We start from the raw sequence: 27,387 nt of genomic DNA on the forward strand, positions 1-27,387 counted from the left end.
GGCCCTGCGACTTCTATCAGCAGCCCTGGTTGTAACAAGTAGTTATTTGAGTTACTGTTGCTTTTCTATCATCTTAAACCAGTCTGCCTATTCTCTCTGACCTCTGACATCAACAAGGCATTTTCGTCCATACAACTGCAGCTCACTGGATTTTTTCAGTTTTTCGGAATATTCTCTGTAAACCCTAGCGATGGAAAATCCCAGTAGATCAGCCGTTTTACTTTCTTCCCCATTCTGATGTTTGGTTTGAACTTCAGCAAGTCATCTTCACCATGTCTAGATGCCTAAATGCATTGAGCTGCTGCCGTGTGATAGGCTGATTAGCAATTTGTGCTACCAAGCAATTGAATAGGTGTACCTATTAAAGTGGCCAGTGCGTGTATTTTATCTGTTTGTAAAGTCTTATCCCCTTTAATGCAGACCTAATTTGAAAAACTGTTTTTTTTTTTGTTTTGTTTTTTTAAATGTTTCTAAACCTTTTTACCCCGGAGAAATTCTAAGTAATTTTTAGATCTTGGGGAACCACTGCTAAACATTTTTATGCCTAAAACAAATTAGTATGATCAGTTACACATTGTAAATTTTAATTAAAAGACTAAAAAATGTGGCGCGTTTAGAATATCAGACACCCAGAGCAGATCATTTATTTTAATAATCCTCCCTGTTCTATGCAACAAAATTATTTCAGTGAAATGAAATTTATCATATAAATAATCAATTAAAAACAGAAAAGAAACACAAACCTTAAAAATTGTGGTAAACCATGACATTGATGGTCAGTGTGAAGCTGACTTCCTACATTGGTGGTCAGTAGAGAATTATCCATAAACACTGGTGATCATTGTAGGTGGGAAATCAATCTGCCATTGCTCATTGCTCAAGAAGCCCAGAGCAACCACAGGAGGAAACCTGGTTAAGAAAGGCTGACACAGAATCTAATAATCCAACAATAACTCTGGGTAAAAGCTTGATTGCAATATTACGTTTTTCTCTGGGGGGGGTATCCTTGTGTGCCTAAAGTTTTGCAGAAAAAATACGGCATGGATGCCAGCGCATCAAAATACCCCTGGGATTTGTGCCAGTACAGCAAAATACTCCCAAGCTTGGTGTTTATTACTGGAAAATACCCCCAAAATTGGTGTTTATTGCAGAAAAATACCCCCAGCATTAGTGTTCAGCGCAGAAAAATACCCTCAAGATTTGTGTCAGTACAGCAATAAAACCTTGTATCAGTGTCCAGTGGTTTTACCTACCTTAGTACCTTCTCCCTCTGTTCTTTCGCTCTTTTGCACTTCTGCCTCAGCCACTCTGCCGGGGCTTTAATGTAAGTATTGGGCAGGAGATCACTACATCTGACAGAGGGAACAAAAGTGTGGTGAGAATTTTACCACCAACACTCTGGGGGAATCATGCTGATGGTAAGCTAAAGTCTTAAAGCCCGTACACACAATAAGAAAATCTGTAGGGAATATTCGTCCGACGACCGATCTGCCGATTTTCGGACTGTTAGTATGGTGCTTTCGACAGCCAAATCCGACTTTTCGGCTGACAAAATCCTGATGTGCAGACTATAAAATTGTTGTCGTCCGTAATACAACGTCTGATTTTCGTCTCATTAGTACAGATTTTGACGGAGAAAAATCTTAAGAGCAAGACTAGGCATGCTCCGAGACGAAAGAACACATACAAAGCAATCCAACACATGACATCACTTCTGAAGTTGAATTCTGTCGTGCGGGAAAATTTGTATGAAAATAACCTCTTCACTTTCCACATCAGACTAGCATGCCACAAAAAACAGACGACAGATCGTTCAATAATCTGATCATGTGTACGTGCCTTTAGAATCCCAATGGGTCCTGCACACCATTTGAGACAAGCCAGTTTTTTTGGCACAGGTGCTGCTGGTTGCTAACCTCTGCTCTACAGCTTTGTTTAAATTTGATCCTTAGTGGGTACCAGCACTGTATGTTTTTTATTTTTTAGGAAAAGTTGTCCCAATGGACCTCCGCAAGTACTCCTGCCAGGATTAGTGTCATTAGTTCAAGAAGACAGGAGAAATCAACAAACAACTATAAGAGCCAGTTCACATAGGCGCGACCCGACTTTGCCGGGCGACCTGTGAAGTCGCGGTGCGCAGCTCGCACCGCGACCTCGGAGCGGCATGCACGGACTTCATATCATTGAAGTCAATGCAGGTCGCTCCAGGTTGCCCCAAAGTAGCTCAGGACCCTTTTTCTAAGTCGGAGCGACTTGTGTCGCTCCTATTAGAACGGGTCCTGTGCTAATCTATGGCAGGCGACTTGTCAGGCGACCAGGTCGCCTGACAAGTCGCCCCAGTGTGAACCGGCTCTAAAATAGAGTTTGTAACACGTTCAATCTGTAACCAAAACTAAAAAGTTATGGCTAGAGTTGGGCTTTGATAATTTGATGTATTAATCTTCAAACAATTAGGACATTTTATAAGACTTGTTACTGTTTTGCTCCCACCTACTGAGCTAAAATAGCCTTTAACCTTCCCCCCCTCCTAAAGCTCTATACTAATCAGGTTCCTATAACCTAGACCTGCCAAAGTGTTTACGACTTTTATGGTCCTTACATACGATCAGCAAATCGAAAAGAAAATAACGCTTTCAAAACAACTGTACGATAATCTGATTGTTAGTACACAGATTTCGAGAGCTGATCATGACAGGTCATTCCATATTATCTGATGGGACACGCACAAAAATGTTTCTCCTACGATACCAGATCGTACGATGTTTCTTTAACCACTTAAGCCCCGGAAGATTTTACCCCCTTCCTGACCAGGGCCTATTTTGCGATTCGGCACTGCATGACTTTAACGGACAATTGCGCGGTCGTGCGACGCTGTACCTAAACAAATTTGACGTCCTTTTTTTCCCACAAACAGAGCTTTCTTTTGGTGGTATTTGATCACCTGTGCAATTTTTTAATCATGCGCTATAAACAAAAAAAGAGCGTCAATTTTGCAAAAATAACAATATTTTTCACATTTTTTTTTATATGATATTCCCCCCCAAAAAATGTGAAAATCAAGATTTTTTAACCACTTGCCGACTGCCTAACGCCGATCTACATCGGCAGTCAGCCCCTCACAGGCAAAGTGACGTAGGGCTACGTCACTAGCTTGTGAGGGTCTAGGGAGCGAGCGCGCGCCCCCGGAGGCGCGCTCCCGCTCCCGCATGGTCACGGACCCCCCCGTGCGTGTGACCGGCGGACCCGATATCCGCCGGTCACTCTGCGATTGGCGGGGGAGAGGGAGAAAGTCAGGCGGCTTGTGTAAACAAGCTGCCTGTCATTCTCCCCTGTGTATGAAGGATGATCATACGGTTCTACTATGTAGAACCGTTGATCACTCTTCATACATCTGAAGCCACAGCCAATCACAGTAGAAAGCACGTCCCTAGGGACACACATAGCCCCTCCCTTTCAAAAAAAGTTAACCCCTTCACTGCCAGTGTATTTTTACAGTAACAGTGCATATGTATAGCACTGATTACTGTAGAAATGTCACTGGTAACCCCAAAAGTGTCAAAAATGTCAGTCAAGGGTCCGCCGCAATGTCACAGTACCGCAAAAAAAAAGTACCGCAAAGGGAAAAAAATCTTTCCCTTTGTTAGTAAACGCGATAACTTTTGCGCAAACCAATCAAAATACGCTTTTTGCGATTTTTTTTACCAAACATAGGTAGCATAAAACAAATTGGCCGAAAATGTTAAAAAAATTTTGATTTTTACATTTTTTTGGGGGGAATTTCATATAAAAAAATGTGAAAATATTGCTATTTTTGCAAAATTTATGCTCTTTTTTTGTTTATAGCGCGTGATCAAAAAATCGCACAGGTGATCAAATACCACCAAAAGAAAGCTCTGTTTGTGGGAAAAAAAGGACGCCAAATTTGTTTAGATACAGCGCCGCACGACCGCGCAATTGTCCGTTAAAGTCACGCAGTGCCGAATCGCAAAATACCCCCTCGTCAGGAAGGGGGTAAAATCTTCCGGGGCTTAAGTGGTTAACATTTTATACCAATTTGTTTTATGCTACATATGATTGCTTTGCGCAAAAGTTATTGCGTTTACTAACTAAGGGAAAGATTTTTGTCATTTTTGTTGTTTTTTAACGAGTAATGGCGGCGATCTGCGATTTTTTTTGCGGGACTGCAACATTGCGGCGGACAGATCGGACCCTTGACTGACATTTTTGACACTTTTGGGGTTTCCAGAGACATTACTACAGTAATCAGTGCTATACATATGCACTGTTACTGTAAAAATGACACTGGCAGTGAAGGGGTTAATTTTTTTTTGAGAGGGAGGGGGTTAAGTGTGTCTCTAGGGGCATGCTTCTAACTGTGATTGGATGTGGCTTGAGGTGTAAGAACAGAGATCAACGGTCCTACATAGCAGAACCGTATGATCTCCATTCTTACACAGGGGAGAATGACAGACGGCTTTATTTACATTAGCCGCCTGCCTTTCTCCCGCTGTAACGGACAATCGCGAGGGGGGGGTACGTGAGCGAAGGGGGCCCGAGCGCGCCTCCGGCGGCGCACGCTCGCTCCCTAGAGCCTCACAGGCTAGCGACGTAGACCTACGTCGCTTTGCCTGCGAGGGGCTGACTGCCGACATAAATCGTCGTTAGGCAGTCGGCAAGTGGTTAATCAGGACAGTTGTCATTCGAAAATACAATACAAATATATTACAATACATCACTTCTGAATTTTTATTCTGTCATACACAAACTTTCGTAACTTTAGTAAACTCTTCATTTTCGATATATGACTAGAGTGCAAAAAAAAAAAAAAAAAGACGATTATTCATCCAATAATCTCATTGGGTGTACCAGGCATTAGTCTACCTTCCTCAACTGATATCCACACAGATAAAGCATAACTCCATAGACTTTTATGGGACTGCAAAACATATCAGAGTTTAAAGTTTCTTTACACTTCGACTCCATGAACTGTTCTTTTCAGCTGGTATTTTAAGCCAAAAGCCTCTCTTTCTCTCTCAAAATAATAACTTATTCTACGATAAAATGGCACTTTAAAGCAGTAGAAGTCTCTTTCCCTTCTCTTTTTAAAGTATTTATGTGAAAGCACAGTACTGTATACCAGACAAATTGTGGTTCTGTTATCGTTCAAACTACCTTGAATCTCCAATATATAAGCAATCATTCTGAGCTAACAACTAAAGTAAAGTTATTAGCAATCTGGCAACACTTTGGCACAAACTCCTCAGTTATTCTTGTGTTGAGGAGTATCTGAAGTGAAAAAGAAAATGACTTAAAATGTATTTTTTTTTTATTATGTACAGATAAATGTTTAGTGCTGAGGGACTAGTTTTGATAAAAAAAATCAATGTCTTCCTCCAAGCTGTGTCTGTTCTTGTTTCCCCTATTCATTTTCTCTTATGCTTTTTAGGTTTCTGCTTCCATTGTCTTGCTCTCCATCGTCTCACATTTTGCCCTGTGTTCCCGCTAGTTTTCCTTCATTGCTTCTACCTTCCTATTATTCCTCTAATCTGCTTTCTTATTCAATATGTCTGCTTTCCTTTCCTTAGACCAGGGTCTTTGCTCCAGATCAGGGTATGTAATACCTTGCCAGGTGTTGTTGGTTGCACCTACCTTCAAATGAGAATGGTTTCTAGCCTTCGCTTATCAGCGCTCTAAGCCTTGGCTCAATCTAGCTCTCCTTTCTTTACTCGTTGTATATGCAAAGTATAAGACAGCTATTGGTAGCATAGCAAATATCAGGAAACCTAATTTTTTTGGCATTGAAACTCGTGTGTGAGATTTGCTGACAGTATGTGCACACACTTAATTTCAGTAAACCTCAATGGGCAATATTTTTATGTTAGTTTGTAAATGTTAGTTTAAATAACATTATGTTCAGCAAGCATAGAGCTTTGAAGAGGAGCTTTGATAATTGTCTGATGTGGTCTGCTTAATGTTTGTCCAAATAAAACTACAGCCAGTTATCCCAGGAAGCTGTGCCTCAAGAAGTTATGTGGAGGGCCAACGACTAGTCAACAGTGTTGATGTAGGCTCCCTCCCTGCAGAGGGTAATTTCCTTCCTGACTTACAATGCCTCATCCTGAGTTGTGTTTTTGTGTGGAGCCAACCATCTGGACAAAGGAGCAGGGTTTCGTTTGCCAGTTCAGAGTTCCTTGGTGAAATGGTGGAGGCAGAGTAGTGCTGGACTGGTCAACATTTAAGAGGCACAAACAGGGCTAGAGAAACCCAAGGTTCATAGACTGCATTAGCTTCGGATGGTAGCAGGCAAAAGTCCAATTCGTTGGACACATCCTTACCACAGTTAACCCTACTAAATATTTGAATGACAGCAAATCACACAGTAGCTTAGTGGTTAGCACTTCCGCCTAGCAGCACTAAGGTCATCGGTTCAAATCTCAACACTACCTGCTTGGAGTTTGCATGTTCTCCCTGTGCCTTTGTGGGTTTCCCGGCGTACTCCAGTTTCCTCCCAGACCCCAAAGACATGCTGGTAGGTTAACTGGCTCCTGTATAAATTTTATGCAAATGGGGGGGGGGGTACGGCGCTCAAACAAACCATAATTGTAAATCAATTCTGATATATGAAAAAGTTGAATATAAATGTATCATCAACAAATAAACTTATGTAAAAACCGTGAATAGGTAAATATAGTGATTGAGTGAAAGAAAGTCTTTAGTGCAAAATGCCAGCAAGAGATATCCAAATCTCAAATGCAGCTGGGGAAAATCTTGAGGCTTGATAGAAGGACTTGTATACTTTACACCTCCACCTTCACTCGTTCACCCAGTGAGTGCAAGATAAACTGCTTACCAGAACTAATGGACCCCTTGGTTATAGGGGGTCACATACAAGTTATCCTTTTACCAGCTGGTTACACTGGATAGATGTCCCATCAATAAACCTCCGCAGCATATAAGACAAAATAATGTCTGGGAACACTCTCTCTCAGGATAAATGTATATTCAAGCCGTGTATTATATGGACCATGACATGTATGGAGAGAAGAAAGAAGGCTCTCATGGCGTAGCATCACACATTTAAACCTTTTAATGATTAAAAATGCACTTACTACAATGAAATAGATAAAAGCCTTTTGTATAAGGAGATCGCGGTTCTAAGGGTATCAGAATGCCGCTTCCACGTTCCATCTGCATACCACCTCAAAACCGGAAGTTCCTCTTGCTACGATCTAACGTTCCCGACGCGTTTCGTCAGCACGTCGCCGACGTCATCAGGGGTCATGTCTGTATAAATTGTTCTGTATAAATTGGCCCTAATATGTCTATGTATGAATTTGAGTTGGGGACCTTAGATTGTGAGCTCCTGGAGGGAAAGGACTGATGTGAACGTACAATATATATGTAAAGCACTGCCTAAAATTGACGGTGCTATATACAGTAAGTACCTATAAAAATAAATGCATATTTACTTTTTGACTATAGATCTGCTGGGCCAGACATAATAGTATTTCTAAGTTTTATTTATCAGATAAAAAACATAATACTCATTTCAGGTGTGTTTATAGTCAAAAAGCCAAGGTAAGCTGTTGTCAGGGTGTGGTGTTAACATACATACCATTCAAATCATTGGCTCTGGAGATTTCCATTAATACCAGATGTCTATCTACCACCAGGCAGCATAATCTAAGCCAGGTATACCAGAAAGGATGCCCAATTTTATGTGCAAATTCAAATCTCATTTTCAACTCCAGCCTCATATAAATCTTTTAACCACTTAAGCCCCGGAAGATTTTACCCCCTTCCTGACCAGGGGGTTTTTTGCGATTTTTTACTGCGTGACTTTAACGGACAATTGCGCGGTCGTGCGACGCTGTACCTAAATGAATTTCACGTCTTTTTTTTTCCACAAACAGAGCTTTCTTTTGGTGAAATTTGATCACCTGTGCGATTTTTTGATCACGCGCTATAAACAAAAAAAGAGCGTAATTTTTGCAAAAATAACAATATTTTTCACTTTTTTTTATATGAAATTCCCCCCCAAAAAAATGTAAAAATAAAATTTTTTTAACATTTTCGGACAATTTGTTTTACGCTACCTATGTTTGGTAAAAAAAATCGCAAAAAGCGTATTTTGATTGGTTTGCGCAAAAGTTATCGCGTTTACTAACAAAGGGAAAGATTTTTGTCATTTTTGGTGTTTTTTTTTTAACGAGTAATGGCGGCGATCTGCGATTTTTTTTGCAGTACTGCGACATTGCGGCGGACAGATCGGACCCTTGACTGACATTTTTGACACTTTTGGGGGTACCAGTGACATTACTGCAGTAATCAGTGCTATATATATATATACTGTTACTGCAAAAATGACACTGGCAGGGAAGGGGTTAACAGTATTGGACAGGGAGGGGTTAAGTGTGTCCTAGGGGCGTGCTTCTAACTGTAGTGGGACATTGCTATTGGTGTAAAAACAAAGATCAACGGTTCTACATAGTAGAACCGTCTGATCTTCATTTTTACACAGGGAGAACTGACAGGCGGCTTGTTTACATAAGCCACTCTGTCTTTCTCCCGCTGTACCGCCGATCGTAGTGTGACCGGTGGACATCGGGTCCGCCAGTCACACTCCCGCACTCCTCTGTAAACGAGCCGAGGCGGGCGCGCGCCTCGGCGGGCGCGCGCCCGCCCGCTATTGGCTCTAGAAGGAGTGACAGGCGAGCAACGTAGACCTACGTCACTCTGCCTGGCCGGGGCTGACTGCCGCAGTAAATATACTGTGCGCAGTCGGCAAGCGGTTAATAAAGGAAGATAATAATGATTAAAAATAATTTTAACATAATAGTCTTTCTTTTTATTTCTTCTTTCACAATGCCACAAGGGTCACCCAGGCAGCACTGGAAGGTGGCCAACTGAGCACTAGCGATCTATTACTTATCATTTTCTAGACTAGAGCCCGTATCATATCTTTAGCAGTAGATTATGCATCTGTCAGTGACAATGCTATAAAAATTCATATGCATACTCATGAGCTTATCTACATAAATTAAAGCATCTTCGTAAGGACATGTGATGACAATACTTTTTTTGTCTATTTAATAGGGCAATGTGATTATCAGATCATAGATGCCAGTATCTTTAATCACCAGTGAAACTCAGGGAAGATGCACCAAAGTTTCCATCTACAGCCGATGACCATAGTAATTTCCAGTCGTTCTCTGTTTACTGTTTTAATTATTTTAGATGAATGCATCAAAGAAGCACTGGACTATTTCTGGTTTAGTATTCTGGTTTTAGATCCTCCCCTTTGGGGTGCTCCGGTGCCACTTCTGGCTCCTCCTCTTCATCGGGTGCCCCCATGGAGAGCCGCTTTCCATGGGGGCACCCGTGCGGGCTTGCTCCCAAGTCCTGGTGCTGCGTCCATTGACACAGACAGCAGGACTCGGCCCCGCTCCCTTGCTCTGGTGTCACTGAACTGGATTGACAGCAGCGGGAGCCAATGACTCTTGCTGCTATCAATCTATCCACTGAGGACCCAAGTCAGCGGCTGTACAGCGTCGCTGAAATGTTCGTGTTCAGGTAAGATTAACGGGTCTGGGGGGCAGCTGCAACCAAGAAGGTTTTTCAGAAATGCATTAAGGGGAAAAAGGTCCTTGAGACTTTACAACTCTTTTACCAAGACCAAAAAAAGAGCTATTTAAACAATTTTAATATTGGGTTTACCTACACTTTGAGACAATTTTGTAACCTGATAACGCTTTGGGTTTCTTGCATTGCATTATGAATACTTTTGGCTCCAGAAGAAGTCAAGTATCTAATACAACTGGTAGAACAATGTCAGTTTTTCTCTAGTATTCTGGCTTATGTCAGAAAGTTTGATCCATAAGGGTATCCAGTCATCTTTGTTTTAACAGAACAGTAAAGGTAAAGCCGCTGGGTTTTTACAATAGTATTCAGTGGACCGTGTTATTGATCTAACAGGCTTGGAAAAGCATGCTCATGAACACAAATATAGGCCGGTGTGCTTTAAACTGCTTTTTATCCCCAGTCTAGCCTTGAATGGAATCATTTTGCATTTACTAAATTTGATCAGTTTTTTTTTTATCTTTTCTGACACATAAATGTATTCTAGTTCATTATAGAACCAAATCACAATTACTTTTCCTCAATAAACAAAAACGATATACAGGCCAAGGTAAAACTGTGCTGTGCAAATAAAAATGCAGAATGTTTCATTAGCTATGTTTTTCTGTGCCTATGCTGCACTTTGCTATGCATGTCGCTATCCGTGGTGATGACTGTAGGGAATGTGTATTTTTTGACGTGCAATGTAAACAGAAGCTAGAGTCAATTCACCAAGATGCATGCATTATTTTAAAGTGTTACTAAACCCAGAACAGTAAAATCAGTCTGTATATGCAGTTTAGCATGCTTGTTATACTCACTGTGGCACCCAATGGGTTAATCCTCTGCATTGTGTAAAAAGGCTATAAAAAAGCAAAAATTTGCAGCACTGTTCGATTGTGTTATAAAGTGCAATAATGCTTATGCATATAAATATATGCCAGCCAAAAATAAAGTGCATAAACTATGTGCAATATCGCATAATTACAGTGCTAAATTGTGCAAGTTATAAAGTATCTAAGTACTTCAATACATAAAGTGCAAAGTTGTATATGGACCACAAAGTTACTGCAATACTGGGCAGTAAAGTGCACAATTATATATGGACCACAAAAACATGAAAAACATATATATATAAAAAAATATATGTAAGTGAATGGGTGATAATGTGGCTGATGCTGTTAATACAAAATGGTCATCATAGCAAAAAGTCTACAGATTCCACCTTAGACGTGCAATGGTGCTTATTAGGGCTCTTTCACACAGGCGGACCGTTCACATCCGCCCTTCAGTTTTTTTGATGGATCTGAACGGATCTGAACGGTTCCCCCCATGCATCTCTATGGGGCATCGGATGTCAGCGGAGACATGTCCGCTGACATCCAATCCGATCCGTCAAATCTGAACAGATGGAAACCCTATTTTCCATCCGTCCAGCGGATCGGATGGGATTGGATGAGAACGGACCGACGGTTCGTTCCCATCCGATTCCCCCATAGAGATGTATGGGGAACTGATAGCTGTGTCTCCGCACACAGCGCGGAGAACAGCTGTCATCCTCCTGCTCAGCGGTGGATTGGCGGATCGATCCCCCACTGAGATAAACGGAGTCCGTCCGACGGAAGGATAGTGTGAAAGGGGCCTAAGTCTTCTATTGTGAATTCAGGTGCATGACCATTACCAACAGGGCAACTGTAATAAAGGCTTACTAGATGTAGTGGACCCAATAAAGTATACACCTTTTGGGCCATTCAGGCTTCTAAGAAATAGATGGACTTCATGCCAGTATAATATCCAAAGATCAATAGCTAAATCCTCCAATGTCATCCACTCATAAGGAATGCTATAGCCACTAGCAGTAAGAGCAGCAAGAAATCTTCTTCCAGACGCTGCTCAGAAAACCCACCACTGAGTTATGAATGATGGCAAGGCTGTTTGATCCTGTCTTCTCTGCTCCTCCCCTTCTTCCCCTGTCTCCTGATAGAACAAAGGCTAGGTTTGACACTTTTTGAACTCCCTTCCTCCCCTGGACAGTTTCCAATGACATGTAATATAAAATATGTGCTGCGCCACTTAAAACACTAGTGCATATAAAGTGTTTAAAATTGATAATACTAGAAATAAATTAAGGGATAACATAAAATTCATTTATATAGTGAAAAGAGTCCCATCAAATTCATAAAAACAGTCTCAATAAATTGCAAAAAAAGCTTGTGCAAAACTGCATATCCAATGCAAATGGAAAAATTCCAGTGCCCCCGCAATGAATCCTGTGTCTGTACACACCTTCACCAACTATTGGATGGCTGCTCACCTCAAATTCTGACCCTTGTGTTACCAATGTGGGTCCAAACTACCAGTTCCCTTAAAGTGGATATATTCCTGTAGGTAATGATCAATAAATTCTCCAATTGCTGACAATCTCTCAGTCACAATATGCTGAAGGTGAATCCCAGGGAAAATGCAAAAAAGAGGGACAAAATCGAATGCTCTCGATATGATTATTTATTGGAAAGTTGGTAAAGAAATACATTTACATTAGCAAACACAATCAGCTGTGCGAGCTATGACAGACGATCTGCTTGGTAAGGAAACAGACCGCAAAATGGCATACGATAGCAGGCTCCACCCCCCTATGCACGTTGCATCATCAGTTGACTTCCTCAGTAGGGTTCTATAGTTCCAATGACAGTTGACTCCTTTTGAAAAATTTGTGAAGGGACGGGTCCCCTTTCCTATTCCCTCTCACAAAGGTATGCTCAGCTGACTGCTCCACGGATGGCTATGCTCTCCCCTTCATACCGAAGTGGGAACTGACACTAAATAGAACTTTTTCCCCAGCATAGATTATTCGTTTTGCTTTAAAAATCATTCATCTATACACGTGCTCAGGAAACCAATTTTTAAAATCCTTATGGAATTGTACTGCATGATCTTTATAGTTCATAAAGACTCTCCCTCAACCCCCAACAGTTGCTGGAGATGTCATGTAGAAAAGGGGACTTTACTACATATTTTTTGGTCCTGCCCAAAATTGGAACACTTCTAGAAAGAGGTACACCACATTTCTCAAAAATTCACAGATTACGTCCTCCCAGAAGAAGACCCTGCCCTTTTTTCTACATCTTTTAAATATTCCTGAGAAAACGTACAACAAATCAGTTCTATGCCACCTCTTTATTGTTGCCAAATCGTGCATTGCACAGCGATGGAGAGACTCATGACCTCTTTCTGTCTTGCGAAAATTGAGGAGATGAACAAGATGGACAACCTGCTACTTTCAAAACAGGCATGAGGCTTACTCCAAAACCTGGGTCCGTTGGAACAGGTTCACATTCTCTGAAGAAGGGAAGGTCCTCTTTGCATTCTGAGCATACTAGAACATTGTATACTAATGTCCATCTTCTGGTGTCCTTCAGCCCTCTGCCAGCAACTCCACCATTCTATCTTCCCCCCCTCGCTTACTTTTTTTTTTCTCTTCTCTTTCCCCAACCCCCAATATTTCCCCTGCCCAATCCTTACCTTATCCTTTCACTTGATTTACTGTGAAAAATGGTTTATCCTTGGCATTCATGGTGGCATCGACAACTTGGTCCAAGAGAGGCGGACGGTCGGACCCCCACTCCATTTTAAGTCCTGTTGATTTTGGTATTGCTGGGTGTTCTGGAAGGATTGGCCCTGCACTTAGTGTTAACTGTTCTTGATTTTGTACTTCCTGATGGTTCAGGACCTCTCTGGGGTCAATTCATGCAAGTATCCTTCTAATGTGATTTACTGCTTTGTGGATGCTGGATACTTTAAATAAAGAATTTGAAAAAAAAAAAAATGAGACTAGAGGACAAACAGCACATCAATTTTATGTGTGTTGCTAGCAGTGGCGGCTGGTGCTCCATGGGCTGGGGGGGGGGGGGGGCGACAGACGGACCACACCATACACCCCCCCCCCTGACCACGCCAGCCCGCACACACTAGCATTGCAACCTGCAAGAGACCATACACAGAGCCCTTCGTGAGATCAGAGTCATGCAGTGGCGGCTTCTCCCCAGTCTCCCCTCCTTCTCCCTCCTCCTCCTCCTCCATGGCCATTGGCATGGGTTCGCCTTTCGGCCAATCGGGAAACGGGTCTTGGACCCGCTTCTTGATTGGCCAGGAGGAGGATCCGTGTGACAATAGCGAATATTAATTCGCTATTGTCACACAAATGGGTGGGCTCTGCGCCCCAAGCTCACCATTTTCTGAAGCCTATTAGAGCCTCTGGCTCTAATCACGTGCTATAGAAAAAAAAAACCCTCATTGAACTCCATGCGTCCAGCGCCCCGCATGTAGAGGGGGCCGGACGCATGAATAGGGGAGGCGCCGCCCTTGCGCCCTCAATGCACCAGCCGCCACTGTTTGCTAGAAAGTTTTTTCTTGGGAGGGTGCATGTGATCAGCACAGGACCAGACAGACGGTCATTGGTCCTGCAGCCTCATAGGACAGTCACAGCAGAATAAAACTTCCTCCCCCAGCTTTCACCAGACATTGATAGAAGTCATAAAACTGCTTTAACCGCTGAACTGCAATGACAAAAAAAAGTATTTAGCAGTTTATTTTTACTAAAACGATTGCATTTCCATGTGTACGTTGGGAGACCAGATATAGTAGTGAATGCAAGGTCCTGGGTTTAGTAACACCTTAACTGCATTCCTTATTTTACCTCGAAAATGCTTTTGCCTAAAATATTAAATTCACAAAAATAAGGAATGCATAGGCCTAGAATCAGTATTTTTTACCATTGAAGGACTATTTCTCATGTATCTGTTTTTTTGGGGGTTTTTTTATCTCCACCTGAGATTGCTCCTTTTCCAGAACATCTCAATAGGCACCTCATTGAACCTCGTAGGCAGAATAATGCGCAGAACAACAACAACACATGTGAAATTCTATTTATTTCAAGAAAGGAAATGGATAGTTGTCACTTTACAGATTTTATTTTATACTTATATGAAAGGAAATAAATAGGAAATAAAGAACAAGAGACACATTCATCAGACCAGTGAAAAGATCAAGGCACCTTCTAGAGTCCAAAGGGCTATTTAGCAGTGCACTTTGGTTCTGTTTATTATTGTATGGAAAACCTTATGTATAGATATATATGTATATAGTCATATCTCGTTTAACAAAACTCACTCGGAATATACAAAAAAATAATAAACCTATTCTAGCGTGGACAGAATTTGTAGGCTGTTGTTATTAACAGTCCCATAACATGTTAATCCCTTTAGGCAGCAAAAGGTTTATAAAGAATCGGTGGAGCCCTGTCTACATAACCACTATGAAAGATTATAGTATGTACAAAGGGGACAGCTCCTGTCAACAGGCAGTCTGCATCTGAAAGGACTCTACAGAGTTACTTCCCAACAATACGCATAAAATGTAGCCCATGTATAAGAAAATATTGAGTAAGTGATTTAAAGCAAAAAATATCTCTGCTTGTTAAAGTAAAATGAGTAGAAGGAAGGAAGAGTCATTCTTCCCCGCTGTGATCTGACAATGCTTTTCATGTATATCCCGTTCAGCAGCCAATGAGTGTGTTTAGTAAAATCGTGTCACGTATAAAGGAATATGACCCAGTATCCTTATAGGAAATCCTCCTGAAATGTCTACATGACAAGTTCCTTCACATGATACTCCATTCCATTTTATTGCAGGCCTCCCATCTTTTTACTGTCATTATACTCAGTATACCTCACAATAATAAAAGATAATCACGCTCCCAAATATGTACACTATTTCCATCAGTAGAAAGTGATCACTAGAACTGTTTTTTTGTGAATTTCAGGCAACCATTGCTAGAACATATTAGGTATTATTGGAATGAGAAATAATTACAGCCATGCATTTTTATTAGTTTTGTAGTCAGTAGTACAGAATTTCTATAATTTCCAGTCTTTTTTATTTCCATGTTGTGGCAAAGTACAAAATGAAGTTTGTGGCATGAATGCTTAAAGTGGGTTTAAACCCCATTCATGAAATTTGATCTAAGCATATAAAGTATATATCTGTAGTGTTTACTTATCTCTCTTCAAAGCACTGAGTTCCATTTCCCTCTAGTGCTCCATTCCCCTGTTATCAGTAGAGTCACTTCTGACAAGTTCTCTGACACATGAGATAACAGTAGCTAAAAATTTGTGTCGGGGAGGGAGCTTATATGGAGATTATTCAGATTAGAGCTCTGCAAATTCATCCGATCCTCTGCCTATGTGGAGTGGGGGTGTGTGCCTTTCCTCCAATTAGCTCTCACACAGTGTAAGCCAAGACTCCACACCCACTGCTGAAAGAGGAAGAAAGATTTCTAACATGATCTGCACTTTCCAAAGAGTGTAGAAAGGAAAGACAGCAGATTAACAAGTAAAACTTATGTAGGGAAATTTGTTTTATCTCTCTGTATCATCTGAGGCTGTTCACTTCACTGGGTCAATGCGAGGCACTATATACAACCACTTTAAGCTATTCAGGCTTTGGAGAGAGGCTCACCCTTGGTGGTACTGATTGTGTAATCTGCATTACATTTATTTTATTAGAGGTAAACATAGACATGAGATTAGCATTGACCGATCTAGCCCATAACAGTCACAGACAACCCCCCCAGGTGGTTGATTTTGAGGAACAATTGATTATTCATGGTAAATTTTCTTAACCAATTGCTACTGGTAATCCAAGATAAGGCCAGTGTAAGGGGTGCTTGTTTGGTGCATAAACATACAGCCACTATCCATTGTGTATCTCAATGACTTTTTGGCAAATCCTAATAAGTCACCTACCTGGAACAAACATGCAGCCAATGAAGTCTGAAAAGCCCTGACTTTTATCCTACATGCTTGATTCAGATCAGTGACTTAGTTGGAAATGAAGCCAGTATTAGGACAGCCCTGGAGCCAAAACCTTTACAAACACATTAACAAGGGCAGCAAATGTCTATATCTACAGGTTCCCTTTAATACTTTTGTATTTACCTTTTGAGTATTTGGATATGGTTCTACATCAGTTATATTATTATGACATATAAACCATTCCTAAGGCAACGTGGACAAATCCACATAAACCCATAACAATTCATATATCCAATTTGATTTTTGATTCTGATTGCTTACTAAAGGGTAACTGCTCCTTGCAAATTTTGGGTGCTTTATGAAATTGACTTGCATGTATTTAACAACTCATTTAACTCAATATATATATACAGTATATATTCACTAGAAAATTAACCCCTCTTTGTTTTTTTCTTATGGATACTTATATAATGAAAATATATCAGTGAATTAGCTACTCTACAATTGAGCAGATACCTTGCAAATGTATGCTAAATAATTTTCTGCACATCCTGTATTTTGCAGAGATTGGAGCCCGCGGTCTCAGATTTTATCAGCAGTGCTCCAGTATTTAAATATAATATAAATGCTATTATACCTGGAAGGATTGTCTTATTCCTCAGAGACAAGAGCAGCAGACATATCCTAAAGTAGGTTACCTGGAGAGTATGAAGAAGACTTTTTTGTGTTACTACACTAAGGGGTCTAGGATTGGGTAAAATGCTTTTAAGGTAGCACAGCGTCTCATTATCTGGGGAGTACTCCAATACATGTAATTGTAGTAGAAATGTAACTGAACTTATCGCTTTGCAGTTATTACATTGACATACTAATATCGACAACAATTTTCACCTCCACCTATTTAGGGATATTTTTTAGAAAGATTCTTAGTCTTGGTATTTAATGGGAACAGTAAATTGTGTCAAATGTGATGTACCGTATTTTCCGGCGTATAAGACGACCCCCCTAATTTTCATCTACCGGTAATACTTATACTTAGGTTACCTTGGAGATATTATACTCGGCGTATAAGACGACCCCCCATTTTTGGGGGATTTTTTTGAGGTTCAAAAGTAGTCTTATACGCCAGAAAATACAGTAGTTGTGTTTAAAACCCTTTGAGGGCACATGGACCTAATGGCCCGTGCACACGATGCAACAATCGGACGTCAGATGTCCATTTTTTATCGTATGCTAGTCGCATATTGAGAAAGAAGTTTACTAAAGTTACATAAATTCTCATATGACAGAATAAAAAATCAGTAGTGATGATGTAATGTGTTGTATTGTATTTTCGAAGGACAACTATACTGAATAAAGAAAAATCATACGATCTGGAATCATACGAGAGCATTTTCATGCTTTTCCAGTTGGATATTATAGGATAAACTGTCATGATCGGCTCTTGAAAGCTCTGTACTAACGATCAGATTATTGAACGATCGCTTCTAAAGCGGTATTTTTGTCCTGTTTTTGGATCATGTGTATGGGCAATTAACCTCTCTGGAAAAATACTCAGGAACATTTATGTCAACTCTAAATGTACCATACTGCACAAATAGAACATATGCATAATTAAGATTTGATATTTGCAGTGAAACAGGCAAATGTGGGCAGTGAATACATTAACAACGTAAAGGGTCTACATCCGTAATCTGCTACCAGATATTTTATGAAGGTGAAATTGAGTCTTTCGGTTCAACTCAGAATTAATCTTTTTTGTTTTCCTCTCCTCCCCACCCACTCTACCAGGATCAAGCCTAATTTTGTCAAAAACTCAGTCCTTATACCTTAAAATTATTTTAAAATTGCAGTCATGTGAGCTTCCTCCTCTCCGCAAGCCATGACTGATAAAGCAGTAGAGCAGCACATGTATGTCACATTTTGGGAAAATGTGCCACTGCTCAGATAATATAATTGAATGTGTCTTTGTTGCCTGTCACAGGGAGTGGACATTACTTGACAATTACAATTGGAATGTAGGTTGTTCTTGACAACCTCCATCAACCATGCTGACGCTGTGATGACAACACCTACTATAGTGCTGAGTGACGGGTGGTGTCATTGAAAGTAAGGGCACTGACAATTGTCTTAGGTGGTTTCGAGTTTAACGAAATCAAGAAGAAAAGTGTCTGAAATTGAAATACAAGGCAATACATATGGCCACTACAGAAAGGGGAAGTGAAGCATGCCATTTATAAGCCATTGCTCAAAGTTTGGTTTTTGAGTAAAAATTAGGGTAGAGAAAGTGCATTTTTAATATAATTATAATATTTGTATAAAAACATCTTCCTGGTTGTCTTGTATATAAAATATGGCTCGACATCTTATGGATTCTTAAGGTTTTTTTTACTTACAACTGTACCCTAATGAAGTATCCCGGTTTGTATCTAGTATTCTGACTGACTTCACTTGTAAGACTTGTCTTTGTTCCTGACCTTAGCAGAAGTACAATGTAATTATAGGATGAGGGAGCAAATAATCAACATTATCCCACTAAATGCTTTTGGTGAAGAATTTCTGTAACTGTGAAAGTCTCACAAAGAACTTTAAATGGAAAAGTGGCATTAACACTAAAGGGCATAAGTACATATTCTCTGGATTTCTCTTTTCTTTTCAAGCCATGACTATTTGGTTGAATGATCTGAGCAAAGTCTCTAAAATTCAGTAAGAGACATTGCTCTATTTTATACTCCATTCTCAGCCGGTCTGTCCTGATTCCACAGAAATCATAAATAATCTAAATGAAGGTTAAACAGAGACAGATAGTGTGCTGATTCTAGCTCAAGTGCTAAAAGATGCTGAAATCAGTGCAGTAAGATGGAGATGTACTTTATACCAAGCTGCACACTGAGAAATGTGTTGCTGTACTATAGGGGGTTTAAAGTGGACCTATATTCATGATCTAAAGATTGGTGGTCTAACAGGGACTCAATGGCAAATTTTATTGTGACAAAGCAAACTAGTAAACAAAAATGCATCTATAGCATATACATTGTAATTGCAAGCATTGTTGCTCTGCACTGGTGACAGTGTCTAGGCGTTTTCCTTTCTTCTTGGTTCTAGGGGTTTATCAGGTCTTTGATAGCCATACACTGATTGTGTCATCAAAGGGTAGGTCCAGGAAAGTCAAAAATTGTTTCACAGACACTGGGCGATGGTTGAAAAAGTGAGCCCAGGAAAAAAAAACACTTGCAAAATGCCTAATGATTCACACCTGACTTCTACCACTCACACTGTTTGAAGGACAGGGATATCTGGGTCTAAGCCCACTTTAGGTGTGCAGTGATGTGATTCTTTTTTTCTTTATAAAAAAAAAAAAGAAGAATATCCATAATTATGCAGCTAAACTCCACCACAAGAAGCCTGTTTATGGCCCTTTTAGGGAAACCCCTACTTAGAGAAATGCTAACGAAGCTAGCATTATATTTATGAAAAAGTTACTTGTTTGGCTTTCTCTAGCTTTGATACTTTGAAATTCTGACTTGAAACAAGCATGCAGATCAGAAAAGTCAGTGTTTCTGACCTGCATGCGTGCTCTAGGTCAGTGCTTTGAAAAATACTAAAGCTGCTGAGTCAGCATTTTTTTTTTTTGAAAATCCAAGGTCAGCAGTGGAATTCCCCATACTTCTCCAATAAAAGTTCCCTTTAGAGTGGAACTAAAGTCAGCTCTTATTTAAGAGTTTTTTCAGCGGAACTAAAAATGTATGCACACTCCCAGCTCATTCCTGTCATCTGTAGGATAGAAGAAAAATGCACCCAGGTGCCAGGCATTATTGGTGTTTTGACACTGAAGATGCCAGACCTGAAAGAAGACCATCAGAAGATATCAGTGGACAGAGCAACAAGAGGGAGCAAATAGTTTACTTCGAAAGAGGGCACACTAGAGGCTAAGTGTACCATGACGTGCAAGCATGCTGTGCTTACTTGCACAATATGGCAAGTGCCAACCCAATGCAAGTGGTAAAATTCTGCTTTGAATATCTTCCTCCGTACAGTGCTTGCAACTTTTTATACATGCACATGAAATAAGCACACAAAAAAAAAAAAATATCAAAGAATGTCAATGAAGATGATTTCTTCTTTATGCTAATTGACTGCATTTTGCTAACCTAATATAACTTCTTCTTAAGAGATACCATTGAAATTAGTGACCCTGGCACAACAAATTACATACATTACTGGATACATCTGTATACTCTGCGCAGACAATGTATTCCAGAAAAATATAATAAGGAAATGTATTTGATTAAAGAGTGCAATGTAACATTATCTAGATAAAAGCAGGTTTAGATTCTCTTAATGGAAATCCTGGAAGTCTTACAAGAGCAGAAATACTTATTCTGATTTAAAAAGAAATGTTAAATAAAGTATTTGCTTTCAATATCCTAAGAAATAAACTAGACTGGAGACTTTTGTAGTACTTGTATGAGTACAAAATACATCATTTCCTTTCTGAGAGTTAAAAAAAAGGAAATTTGCCCCAATGTTTTATGTAGAAGAACATGGCTGTACATCTAAAAAGCATAAACATGACTTATCTGAATTGATATCCTATTGCTGCAAACTGCTAATCCTGTAAAATCCATTGCTCAGTGTCAAGCTGAAAGGACTTTTAAATTGTTCTGGTTGTGCTGACTGTGTGCCAGAAGACTTTACGTGGACTGGAACAGTAGATCTTCTGAGACACACCCTGGACAATCTCAAGGAGATTTTTCTCACAGAAATAATCAGTAATTTGGTAGTCAGGAAGAAGTAAGAAGCCTTATAGCACAGGAAGGTATTTCTTTTAAGCCAAATGTCACAACTGATTTTCTTCAACAATAATCCTGTCCAACTGGAGAGCCTGATGAAGTTGCTTCCACATTGGTCTACATGCCCATATGGACAAACTGTTTATAAGAGAGTGCCACAAAGTAGACAAACGTGGTGTACCCAAGCCTTCTCTACAAGGCCAATATTTATAGGGATTAATGGTTCCCGACCATGCAGCATCTAATTTTGCAAACCAATACTGGAAAGTCAAAGAAGAACTAGCCTTAATTGAAACACAGGGCCCTCTTGGCTCATGGGTAACATTGCTGTTAGAGTATTGTGATCTGGGAACATTGGGGGAGTTAAGAGGTTTGAATTAAATGTACAAACTGCATTTTTATGGCTTAATATGCTCAACCATACAAAGGAAAGATTTCTACATGCTGATAAGACAGCTGTGCGACTTTTCTTTTTTCCTTTTTCCTATAATCATTAGGTCCATAACCTGAAAAGTAAGTGTTTATGTCAGCAGTTACAGAAGGATACAGACAAGATGTTAACAATCTGTTTTGCACAGTCTTCATGCCATGAATATTCCACTAGCAATATTTTTTCCTAATGAATTCTGATTTCATCTTTGCACACGCTTATACAGTTGAATAACTGTCTATAACATTGGGAATCATGCGTATTGTTTGACTATGCATGACTGTATAAACACCCAATGTCACACATTTATCTTTAAGTGTAAAAAAAGTCATACTTTGTGTTACTTCTTTTGATATTTTATTTAACCACTTTACCACCGGAGGATTTTGTTGTCTTACGTCTGGGCCACTTTTTGCGATTCGGCAATGTGCGAATTTAACTGACAATTGCGCGGTGGTGCGACGCCGCACCTAAACGAAATTTGCGTCCTTTTTTTCCCACAAACAGAGCTTTCTTTTGGTGGTATTTGATCACCTGTGCGATTTTTACTTTTTGCGCTATAAACAAAAAAGTGCATAAATTTTGAAAAAATAACAATATTTTTCAAAATTTTTTATATGAAATTCCCCCCCAAAAAAATGTAAAAATCAAAATTTTTTACAATTTTTGGCCAATTTGTTTTCTGCTACCTATGTTTGGTAAAAAAAAAATCACAATAAGCGTATTTTGATTGGTTTGCGCAAAAGTTATTGCGTTTACTAACTAAGGGAAAGATTTCTGTCATTTTTGGTGGTAATGGCGGCGATCTGCGATTTTTTTTGCGGGACTGCGACATTGCAGCGGACAGATCGGACCCTTGACTGACATTTTTGACACTTTTGGGGGTACCAGTGACATTACTGCAGTAATCAGTGCTATATATATGCACTGTTACTGTAAAAATGACACTGGCAGGGAAGGGGTTAATTTTATTGGAGAGGGAGGGGTTAATGTATGCCTGGTGCTTACTAACGTGTGTGGGGGAGGTGACTGAGTGACACAGGGACAGATCGCAGGTTCAGCTATGCTGAACCCTGCAATCTGACCCTGCCTGTCACTTAGGAGATCCGTCCGCTTGTGTTTACACAAGCAGGCGGATCTCCACACTCGTTCCCCCGAGGATCGGGGAAGAGCAGCGGCGATTGCCGCTGCTCCTCCCCTGGCCTGACTCCCGCTGTGACTGAACACAGCGGGAGCGAGCCTCCGGCGGGGCGCGCGCGCGCCGCCGAGAATGGGGATTATCTGGCCACGTAGGTCTATGTCGTCAGACGATAACGAACCACTTTGCCGCAGTAGTGCTCTAGTGAGCAGACAGCAAGTGGTTAAATTGGTGCAGTAAGAGAAGGAATTTCAGCCCTATGGAAGGAATGAACCAAGTTTTATATCCTGGTATTGGTTTTACAATGCTGAGGGAACTTGTAGCCTTACATACAGCTCACTAACAAAGATCATGAGGCATTTCATTTTTTTTTTTAAAGATATATTATATTCTCATTGCTACACATTTAACATGATAAATAAAGAGCCTTTGTGGCTAAGGCCTTAACTCTAATTATTTTGTAGAAAGGTCTTAGGATTTCAAGATGAAAACATCCGATTGGCAGTAGAATAAAAATAATCCATAAGGCTGTTCTATTGTGCTATCAGGCCAAGTGACTCAATAAACACAGCAGCAATTACAATAGCATTGCAGGCCCTGTCAAGACACCTCTGGGTACTTGAACAAAGGACATTGTCTACAAGGCAATTTACATTGCGCTGATAGGAACAGGGTACACATAAGTGAGCCATGTTAATAGCGAACACACACCTCAGCAGTTTGGAAAGGCATCATTTTTCCAAGGGGCAAACAGTTCTTCATGAAGCTTGCTAGAAGCTAAAAATTGTGTCCAGCATGCAATAAAAATAGGCCCTGTACAGCTGGAAACACATACATTCTATGCCACCAACATAATACAAGCAGCCAGCATCTACACATTCCTCGGTGTTCATTTCTAAAGAAAACTGCTTTTTAGCACATTCACTGCTGACAACCCAAAAGAGCGGAATGACAGTAGTCCTCTGCCTGGGGTCACTGTGGTTTGGATGATTATATGCATGGTTGTTAAACAAATTAATTTAAGCTTAGGAGTAATGTCTTCAGTCGGCTTCTATTTAGGGTGGATCTGTACTAATATAAATCTGTAATAACCATCCTGCTGAACTAGATACATCACAAGCTGAAAACTCATCTTTCTTTTAAAAATGTTTCTTTAGACCTCTAATCGAAAACCTAGGCAATTTGGTCTTGTGACCTTTCCTGATGGGGAGTCCATCTGAACTCTGATCATTCAGTTCACTTGAGATCGTATGATCAAGAACCTGGGCATTTGGTCACATGCCTGGCAATGTACACAGCCAGAAACAGCATTTTCTTCAATAAAGTATTTAGGCCACAGCTGTTTAATTATCCATGCTAACAAAACTAGCCCCTTTGTGACCACGCTATAGCTGAATGATGGCTACAGCACAGCTGCACTTTTCCGGGAGGCCATCATATGCCCTCCTGTGCTCACGCTTGTTGCGTGCCCCCTGCGGCGTGCATCAGTAGTGATCTGTGATCCTTGCGTCCTTTTGACGCAGCTGATCACAGATCAGGGAAAAGAGCCAATCACGGTAGCTCTTTACCACGTGATCAGCTGTGTCCAATCACAGCTGATCATGGATGTAAACAGGATTTGCCGGTTATTGGCAATCCTTCCCTCGCGCTGACAGCTGACACACGAAAACAGGCAATTCCACACAGGGGACATCTTCACTGACATTCAGGGCACTGATCATCAGTGTCCTGATTTTCAGTGCAACCCCAACAGTGCTGCCAATCAGTGCCCATCAGTGATGCCTGTCATGGCCAATCAGTGCCACCTATCAGTGAGGCCTATCATTGCTGCATATTAGTGTCCATCAGTGCCACACATCAACGCAGCCTCATCAGTGCCTCCTCATCAGTGCCCATCAGTGCAGACTCTTCAGCACACATCCGTGCAGGAGAAAAATTACTTATTTACAAAATGTTATACCTGAAACTGAGAATTTCTGGTCTTTTTTTATTTGTTTGGCAAAAAAATGTAAAAACCCAGGGGTGATTAAATATCACCAAAAGAAAGCTTTATCTGTCTCAAAAAAATGATAAAAATTTAGTCTTGGTACAGTGTTGCATGATTGCGCAATTGTCATTCAAAGTGCAACAGCACTGAAAGCTGAAAATTGGCCTGGGCACGAAGGGGGTGAAAGTGCCAAGTAGGCAAGTCGCTAGGAGAACATTGAGTACAGGTTCACTTTACCTATTGTAAATAGTATACTGTATTTTCAAATGTTATCTGTCTTCTCTATCTGCAGAAGCCATTGATGCATGCTTAATCTGGGGTATAAAGCAAGCAAAGGGATTTTGATTTTTGAGAATATGGTTAAGGTTTGTTTGTTTCACTAGGAGTTTCCATTATTGTACATTACAGCTTTATTAATAAAGGCTGCAATGAGCTGTATTTCACCCCCCCCCCCCCTAAATAATATTAAGGGGATCACATAAAAAAAAAAAAAAAAAAATAGTATAAAGACTAGTCTAGATAAGGAATTAAAGCAATTTCTAAATTGCTGACCTAGGCAGCTTAGAAGCGCAGATTTGAGTATATAGAATAAAAAAAAATACACTGACACATTCGCATAAATTTTGGAAAAGATTTTAAAGCCTTAAATCATAGCAGATATGCATTTGTACTTAGCATACACGTACTATTCATCACTGCGTATGCTTCGCAGCTTTATCTACAATGCTGCCACATTCAGTAAATGCACTGTACAAATAGACGTTATCCAATTTAGCCTCCCAGATGCTGGTGTCTTAGAGGTCACAGACTAACAGGTTTAGCTGAGACACAAGCCGGCGGAGATGACAGTAAGTCTGACAGCTGGGATTCCCACATCACTTACTGCGCACAACTACTAACACTACCATTCAGTGCCCCTGCATCCTATGGGATATTGTGCTTGTCTGATCTACAGCCACCTTTTTTCTATGACAGGGGCTATGGAAAAAGAATGTGTGCCAAAATATGACCAGGTCTGCTGCCTACATACTGCAAATGGAAATATTAAATCTCTGTATGTACTGGCCCCCTTGTGAACAATACACAATATTTGTGCCTGTGCAGCTCAAAAACAGCCACAGTACTTTATAATGCTGCCATACTCAATGAGACTTTCACAAGTGGTGAAACAGATGTGAGCCTCTAGATAACTGTATAGTGTGCGACTAAAGTGATGAGCACAATTACAAATTCAAATTCAATCAAACATCTGAACCTTATTCAGCAGTTGCAACTTCCTGTGTGGCCTTACTATAGGCCTGATGTTTTGATGTGTTCTAGGAACCAGAGTTGCTTCCCCTCTAATTTGATCAAATGCCTGTTTATAGACAGCTTATGTGTGGTTTATCTATCAGTACTTTTTAGGCAGTATCCCTTCAAAAGAGGGTGGTTTCCTAATGTCACAAAGGACTGGTTGTATTTAGCCAATGCCCTAGGGCAGTTATGGTGAACCTTGGCACCCAGGGACAGGACAAGGGGTGGGCAGGAGGGGGGGGGGGTTGCCCTGGGCACAATGGTATAGTGCAGGGATGGGGGGGGTGCCTTGACCCTAACCCTAAGCAGGGCTGTTTTTAACACAGGGCAAAAGGGGCAGCTGCCCCGGGTCCAGTCATTGTTTTGGGGCCCAAAGCAGTTGCCCCTTGAGCCCCCAAATAGTTGATAAGTGGATTCAAGAGGGCTCAAGAAAATTTTTGCCCAGGGTCCAATCAATATTAAAGACGGCCCTGACCCTAAGGGAAGGGGGCGCAATTTGGCATCCTTGCCCTGGGCGCTGGATGACCTTGTCCCGGCACTGTTGGCAGCCCAGATGTTTTGGAACTGCATTTGCCATGATGCTCAACTACACTGCAGAGTGCATGAGCATCATGGGAAATGTAGTTCCAAAACATCTGGGGTGCCAAGGTTCGCCATCACTGCCCTAGGCACACCTGAATGGTGACACCCTTTTCTACAGTCTCTGCCCCTTAAAAATGCACTTCATCTTCATTTCATCTAATGTTTCTTGAACTACAGTAAGTCTTCTATATAGTCAAATTCACCTGCACTTCTTTGTCATGTAGTTCTCTTGTTGAATTTAGCCACAATTGTCTAGAAGTAGCCAAAAGAAGAAACAGGATTGCAATAAAATGATCATTTTGTTTTTAAATGTCAGGTCACCAGCCCACACATTCTATTATGGTCAATACAGAACTTCACCTAAGGCCATTCACCCCAAAGTCCTTACATTTAAAGCTTTCAGGGTATATCCAATACTTGTAATGTGGGTGAAGTGTTCTGGATGGGAAATATGCATGGGAAGGCTTTAATAGCTTTCTGTCTGCACAATTTAGTAAATGATTTATAAAAACTGAAATATGTAATGCTATTTTTTTTCTGGTAATGTTTTGGTGAGTATGCATTTTTTTTCCATACAATTAGAGCTTTCTTTTAGTGGTATTTGATCACCACTTGGTTTTTTATTTTTTGCAACATAAACAAAAAAAGACAGAAATTTTGAAAAAAAAAAAAAAACCAATATTTTTTACTTTCTGCTATTAGACATATTTAAAAAAAATGTGAAAAAAAATCAA

The 27,387-nt window shown here is 40.5% G+C and overlaps 1 protein-coding gene across 3 annotated transcripts in view; it reads left to right on the forward strand.

The window, feature by feature from the left end:
* The window catches only part of MACROD1 (mono-ADP ribosylhydrolase 1), a 1,305,057-nt gene that overhangs the window by 652,805 nt on the left and 624,865 nt on the right, over positions 1–27,387 (forward strand). The gene's annotated exons all lie outside the window — the stretch shown is intronic.

The sequence above is a fragment of the Pelophylax lessonae genome (assembly GCF_965119305.1).
Source record: "Pelophylax lessonae genome assembly, chromosome: 10".
In the NCBI taxonomy this organism is placed as follows: Eukaryota; Metazoa; Chordata; class Amphibia; order Anura; family Ranidae; genus Pelophylax; species Pelophylax lessonae.